This window comes from Nycticebus coucang, chromosome 22 (assembly GCF_027406575.1).
Source record: "Nycticebus coucang isolate mNycCou1 chromosome 22, mNycCou1.pri, whole genome shotgun sequence".
Classification (NCBI taxonomy): Eukaryota; Metazoa; Chordata; class Mammalia; order Primates; family Lorisidae; genus Nycticebus; species Nycticebus coucang.
Genome location: NC_069801.1, coordinates 20,501,958 through 20,509,004, shown reverse-complemented (window position 1 = coordinate 20,509,004; position 7,047 = coordinate 20,501,958). Strand labels below are relative to the sequence as shown.

General features: G+C 46.0%; 1 pseudogene; it reads left to right on the top strand.

Annotated features, from left to right (window-relative positions):
- The first annotated feature begins 1,930 nt into the window (after window positions 1-1,930).
- On the top strand, window positions 1,931-2,611 carry LOC128575412 (uridine-cytidine kinase 1-like; annotated as a pseudogene).
- Window positions 2,612-7,047: the final 4,436 nt, after the last annotated feature.

Genomic DNA, 7,047 nt, shown 5'->3' with positions numbered 1-7,047 from the left:
AAAAAATACGCATATACAAGGTGCCTATACAGAGGTAAGCGTATATAGAGGCTATCCTATTTATGCCTGTCACATGGTCACACTAACATTCATTTGCTTAAGACCATCTTTTGAGTGAACATCAAACCACATATTGTTACACTACAGTAATTCATTTCAACTTTGAAAAGTAATACAGAGGCTCGGCGCCCATAGCATAGTGGTTATGGTGACAGCCACATATACCAGGCCTGGCAGGTTTGAACCCGGCCCAGGCCTGCTAAAAACAACAATGACAACTACAACAAAAAAAATAGCCGGGCATTGTGGTGGGTGCCTGTAGTCTCAGCTACTTGGGAGGCTGAGGCAAGAGAATCACTTAAGCCCAAGAGTTTGAGGTTGTTGTGAGCTGTGATGCCACAGCACTCTACCGAGGGTGACATAGTGAGATTCTGTCTCAGAAAAAAAAAGAAAGGTATACACTTTTTTGGCACCCCCCCATATATATTAATTATCTTGATTATTTAGTTTTTTGGTGCCCCCTTAAATTTTGTACCTAAGTCAAGTGCCTCATTAAATCCACCCTAGCCTTACCCATATAACTTTCACAAGGATCCTATAAAGAAGGGACTGTGATTACTCCTATTTTACAGATAAGAGAAATGAGACACAGAGAGCCTGAGTGCTTTGGACAAAGATATACAGTATTAACTGGTAGAGCTGGCACATGAATTTCTCTTATTTTATTATTATTATTTTGTTGTTGTTGTTGTACTTGTCATTGTTGTTTAGCTGGCCTGGGCCAGGTTCAAACCTGCCAGCCTGGGTGTATGTGGCTAGTGCCCTACCCACTGAGCTATAAGTGCTGCCAAATTTCTCATATTTTAGAGCCCATGCCCTTAACCCTACTTTATACAAGCATACTTCAGAGATATCACGGATTCAGTTCCAGACGATCACAATAAAGTACATACTAGGATTAAGTGAGTCACTGGGATTTCTCTGGTTTCCCCGAAAAGTTGTGTTTACACTATATTGGATTCTATTGAGTATGCAACAGCATCATATCTACAAAAATGATGTACATACCTTAATTTAAAAATACCTTATTACTGTTGGCGGTGCCTGTGGCTCAAAGGAGTAGGGCGCCGGCCCCATATGCCGGAGATGGTGGGTTCAAATCCAGCCCCAGCCAAAAACTGCCAAAAAAAAAAAAAAAAAAAGATACATTATTACTAAAAAATGTTAACAATTATCTGAGCCTTTCTATGGATCTCAGCCTTCCTAATGCTGCAACCCTTTAATACAGTTCCTGTGGGTCATGACCCACAGGTTGAGAACCGCTGCTTTGGAGAGTCATAATCTTGTTGCTGGTGGATGGTCTTGCCTTTATGTTGATGGGTACTGCCTGGTCAGGTTGGTTGTTGAAGACTGGGAAGCCTATAGCTCTTTCTCAAAATAAGGTAAAAATGAAGTTTGCCGTATCAATTGACTCTTTCTTTCACAAAAGATTTCTCTGTAGACTTGGCGCCCGTAGCTCAGTGAGTAGGGCACCAGCCACATACACTGAGGCTGGAAGGTTGGAGCCCTGCCTGGGCCAGCTAAACAACAATGACAACTGCAACAACAAAATATAGCCAGGTGTTGTGGAGGATGCCTGTAGTCCCAGCTACTGGGAAGGCTAAGGTAAAGTCTAAGCCCAAGAGTTTGAGGTTGCTGTGAGCTGTGACACCATAGCACTCTAATGAGGGTGACATAGTGAGACTCTGTCAAAAAAAAAAAAAAACCCACAAAAACAATGATTTCTCTGTAGCATGCAACGCTGTTTGATATCATTTTGCCCACAACAGAATTTCTTTCAGAACTGGAGGCACGTGCTGCGAGTGGGCATGCTGGCTGCTCAGAGGAAGGGGCAGGAGCGAGGACCCAATGAGGGGTGGATGAGGCTGCAATGGCTTCCGCTGGAGGTGGCCACTGTGAGGGCACTGTGCCGGAGCCTGACTGTTCCACCAGCAGCCCTTCTTGACCAGGGTGAGCAGCGGCACTGATTGGGAAGTCAACTGTGTGTGAGAAGAGTATGGAGCTGCTGGGACAGAACAAGGTGGACCATCAGCAGCGCAAGCTGGTCGTTCTGAGCCAGGATAGGTTCTACAAGGTCCTGATGGCAGAAGAAAATGCCAAGGCTTTGAAGGGACAGTACAATTTTGACTACCCAGATGCTTTAGATAGATAATGATTGGATGCACAGGACTCTGAACAACATCATGGAGGGCAAAACTGTTGAAGTCTCAACCTATGACTTTGTGACCCACACAAGGTTACTGGAGAACACAGGGGTCTACCTGCGGATGTTGTGTGTTCTATAGTCAGGAGATACCAGACATGTTCCATCTGTGCCTCTTTGTGGAAACAGACTCTGACATCGGGCTGCCCACAGAGTTCTCTGGGACATGCCCTGGGGGAGGGACCTGGAGCAGATTCTGACCTGGTACACCACCTTTCTCAAACCAGCCTTCAAGGAGTTCTGCCTGTTGACAAAGAAGTATGCCGATGTGATCATCCCTTGTGGGGTTGACAACATGGTGGCCATCAACCTGATTGTGCAGCACATCCAGGACATCCTGAATGGTGATACGTGCAAGTGATACTGAGGAGGGTCCAATGAGCGGAGCTTCAAGAGGACCTTTTCTGACCTAGGAGACCACTCTGGGATGCTGACTTCTGGCAAATGGTCAAACTTGGAGTCCAGTAGTAGACCCCACCAAAGGGGTGACAGGTGGTGCTCCCTGAGCCTCCTGAGCAGGTCTCCTTATAGGCACATGTGTTCAGGGACTGGGCCTAGAGATGCCACCTGCCCCTGGGAGATGCACCCACCGCTTCCTCTCAGTGTACATCTGAGGGCGGCATTAGGACCAAGGCCTCCCTCTTGAGTAGAAACCTGTACATGTCATTCAACCTGAGTTTGCTAAGATACTGACAGGGCATTCCTGAAGTTTCCACCTGCTTCCTTAGGTTTCAGGAGTTTTGAAAATCACTTGGGTCTGCCTGTATTCCTAGCACTCTGAGAGGCTGAGATGGGTGGATTGCTTGAGTTCACAAGTTCAAGACCAGCCTGAACAAAAGCGAGACCCCCATCTCTAAAAATAGCCGGGCACTGTGGCGGGTGCCTGTAGTCTCAGCTACGTGGGAGGCTGAGGCAAGAGAATTGCTTGAGCCCAAGAGTTTGAGGTTGCTGTGAGCTGTGATGCAACGCACTCTACTGAGGGTGACATAAAGTGAGACTTTGTCTCAAAAAAAAAAAAATGGGTCACTGAAAAATGCCAAGAATATGTAGTAAGCCTGCTTGCTTCTGCAAGGAATGCCAAGTCACGTGTTGTTGGGGAAACCGAGGAAATAGCCTAGACACCGTGGCTGGCTGGTGACGTTTTGAGTGATCCCAGAGACAGGTTTTCTAGTGGGATATAGTTCACACATATGTGTAACTAAAATGTTTTATGCGAGAAGTCTTTCCTTTTTATGTTATACCTCTTAATGTTTTCTATTTTATTCTATATCATAGCACAAGGCTGGTTGTGACCTATGAGCCTAATTTCATGGTTGCAACCAAGAGTGGCAAACACTGATGTGAGAAGCCACAGGGAGATGTCTTCCTCCCTCCTCCTCCCCCATGTGTCAAGGGCAGAGAGGAGGCAGGGCTCTTGGGGGAGGCCTGGAGCAGTCAGGTCTCCCAGCACAGTCCTGCAGGGGGTAGGTGACAGGCCCTTCCACCCACCAGCAGGAGCCCCAGGCCAAGGTGCTGTGTGTGCATGGGCTGTCCCCAGGGTGGCTCAGAGCCACACCCAGAGCATGTGCTGGACCACAGAGACTCTAGTTAGTGTGGCTGTCCGTACATGGCCAGTCTGCCTCACACCAGTCCTGAGCTCACAGCCCTCACAGACGATCTCTTGTGTCTGTGTCCAAGTTCGTTTTCCCTCCCACATGATAGCCATTTCTCTAAAGTATCTTTTGTCATTGTCACCAGCCAAACTGCACAGGCAGCTCTGGGCTTCTTTCTGTCCACTGTAACTTGTAATTATGCAGACTTGCACCGAGGTGTGCTCTAGAGCTGATTTCTGAAATTGTTAACAGTTTTGTCAAGGTAGGCCCTTTTAGAAGGGAACCAATAAATAACAGCAAATATGGAAAAAAAAAACACCCAATATTGGAGCCAATCCTCTCAAACCCTGCTGCTGCTTTATCAACTAAATTTATGTAACATCTAAATCTTTTGTCCTCACTTTAACAATGTTCACATCAGAAGTATATTCCATTTCTTTCTTTTTTAAAAATTTTATTGCAAGATGTTGGTTTCCCCCACCCCACCCAGGGCTGGGCTTGAACCCACCACCTCCTGCATATGGGGCTGGCATTCTACTCCTTTGAGCCACAGGTGCCACCCAGTAGATTCCATTTCAAGAAACCATTATCTTTTCTTTCTTTTTTTCTTTTTTCTTCTTTTTCTTTTTCTTTTTTTTTTTTTTTTTTGTGGAGACAGAGTCTCACTGTACCGCCCTCAGGTAGAGAGCCGTGGCATCACACGGTTCACAGCAACCTCTAACTCTTGGGCTTACGCGATTCTCTTGCCTCAGCCTCCCGAGCAGCTGGGACTACAGGCGCCCGCCACAACGCCCGGCTATTTTTTTGTTGCAGTTTGGCCGGGGCTGGGTTTGAACCCGCCACCCTCGGCATATGGGGCCAGTGCCCTACTCACTGAGCCACAGGCGCCGCCCTTTCTTTTTTTTTTTTGAGAGATAGTCTCACTTTGTCACCCCTAGCTGTGGCATCATAGCTCAAAGCAACCTCAGACACTTGGGTTCAAGTGATCCTCTTGTCTCAGTCTTCTGAGTAGCTAGGACTACAGGCACCTGCCACAACACCTGGCATGTATGTGTGTGTGTATATATATATATTTTTTTCTTTTTTTTTAAGAGATAAGAGTCTTGCTCTGGCTCAGGCTGGTCTTGAACTCCTGAGCTCAGGCAATCTACCTGCATTGGCCTCCCAGAGTGCTAGGATTACAGTTGTGAGCCACCATGCCCAGACCAAGAAACCACTTTCTTTCTTTCTTTTTTTTTTTTAAGAGACAGAGTCTCAATCTATCGCCCTGGTGGAGTGCCGTGGTGTCACACTTCACAGCAACCTTTAACTCCTGGGCTTAGGTGATTCTCTTGCCTCAGCCTCCCCAGTAGCTGGGACTATAGGCGCCTAGCACAACGCCCGGCTATTTTTTTTGTTGCAGTTTGGCCTGGGCCGGGTCTGAACCTGCCACCCTTTGTATATGGGGCTGGCGCCCTACTCACTGAGCCACAGTTGCCGCCCAAGAAACCACTTTCTTTACTCATTCATAAGAAGCAACTCCTCAACCATTAAGATTTTATCATGAGATTACAGCAATTCCATCACATCTGCAGGCTGCACTTCTAGTTCTCCTGTTAGAGAGATCTAGCAGTTATTTCTTTTACCGCAGTCTTGAACCCCTCAAAATCATCCATGAAGGTTGGAATCAACTTCTTCCAAACTCCTGTTAATGTTGATATTTTGACCTCCTACCACAAATCATGAATATTCTTAATAGCATCTAGAATGGTGAATCCATTCCAAAATTTTTAAATTTACATTGTCCAGATCTATCAGAGGGATCACTATAGCAGCTATTTCCTTGCAAAATGTATTTCTTAAGATAATATGACTTGAATGTCTAATTATTCTTTGATCCATGGGTTACATAATGGGTATTATCTTAGTGGGCATGAAAACAATATTAATCTCCTTGTACATCATCAGAGCTCTTGGGTGACTAGGTACATTCTCAATGAGCTGTAATATTTTGAAAGGAATCTTTTTTTCTGAGCAGTAGTTCTTAAGAGTGGGTTTAAAATATTCAGTCAACCATGCTGTAAACAGATGTGCTGTCATCCAGGCTTTATTGTTCCCTTTATAGAGTGTAGGCAGAATAGATTTGGCATAACTCTTTTTATTTTTTTTTTTGAGACAGAGTCTCAAGCCATCACCCTGGTTAGAGTGCTGTGGTGTCACAGCTCACAGCAACCTCAAACTCTTGGACTTAAGCTCAAACTCTTGGACTTAAGCGATTCTCTTGCCTCAGACTCCCAAGAACTACAGTCCTTGCCACAATGCCTGGCTATTTTATTTGTTGTTGCAGTTGTCATTGTTGTTTTAGCTGGCCCTGGCAGGGTTCAAATCCACCAGCCTCCAGGTATGTGGCTGGCATCCTACCCATTGAGCTATGGGTGCCACCCTAGATTCAGCATAATTCTTAAGGTCCTAGGGTTTTCAGAATGATAAATAGCATTGGCTTCAACTCAAATCGCCAGCTGCCTTAGCTCCTAACAAGAGTCTGCCTGTCCTTTAAGGCTTCAAAGCCAGGCACCAACTTCTCCTTTCTATCTATGAAAGTCATAGATGGCGGGCAGCGCCTGTGGCTCAAAGGAGTAGGGCGCCGGCCCCATATGCCGGAGGTGGAGGGTTCAAACCCAGCCTCAGCCAGAAACTGCAAAAAAAAAAAAAAAAAAAAAGAAAGTCATAGATGGCATCTTTTTCCTATATAAAGCTGTCTTATGGGTGGCACCTGTGGCTCAATGAGTAGGATGCTGGCCCCATATATCGAGGGCAGTGGGTTCGAACCCGGCCCCAGCTAAACTGCAATAAAAAAATAGCCGGGTGTTGTGGGGGGCACCTGTAGTCCCAGCTACACGGGAGGCTGGGGCAAGAGAATTGCCTAAGCCCAAGAGCTGGAGGTTACTGTGAGTTGTGACGCCACCGCACTCTACCTAGGGTGACAAAGTGAGATTCTGTCTCTAAAAAAAAAAAAAATAATAATAATAATAAATAAAGCTGTCTTGTTGCCCGGGTACAGTGGCTCACACCTGTAATCCTAGCACTCTGGGAGGCAGAGATGGGTGGATTGCCTGAGCTCACAAGTTTGAGACCAGCCTGAGCAAAAGCAAGATCCCATCTCTACTAAAATAGAAAAACTGAGGCAAGAGAATGATCGTTTGAACCCAAGAG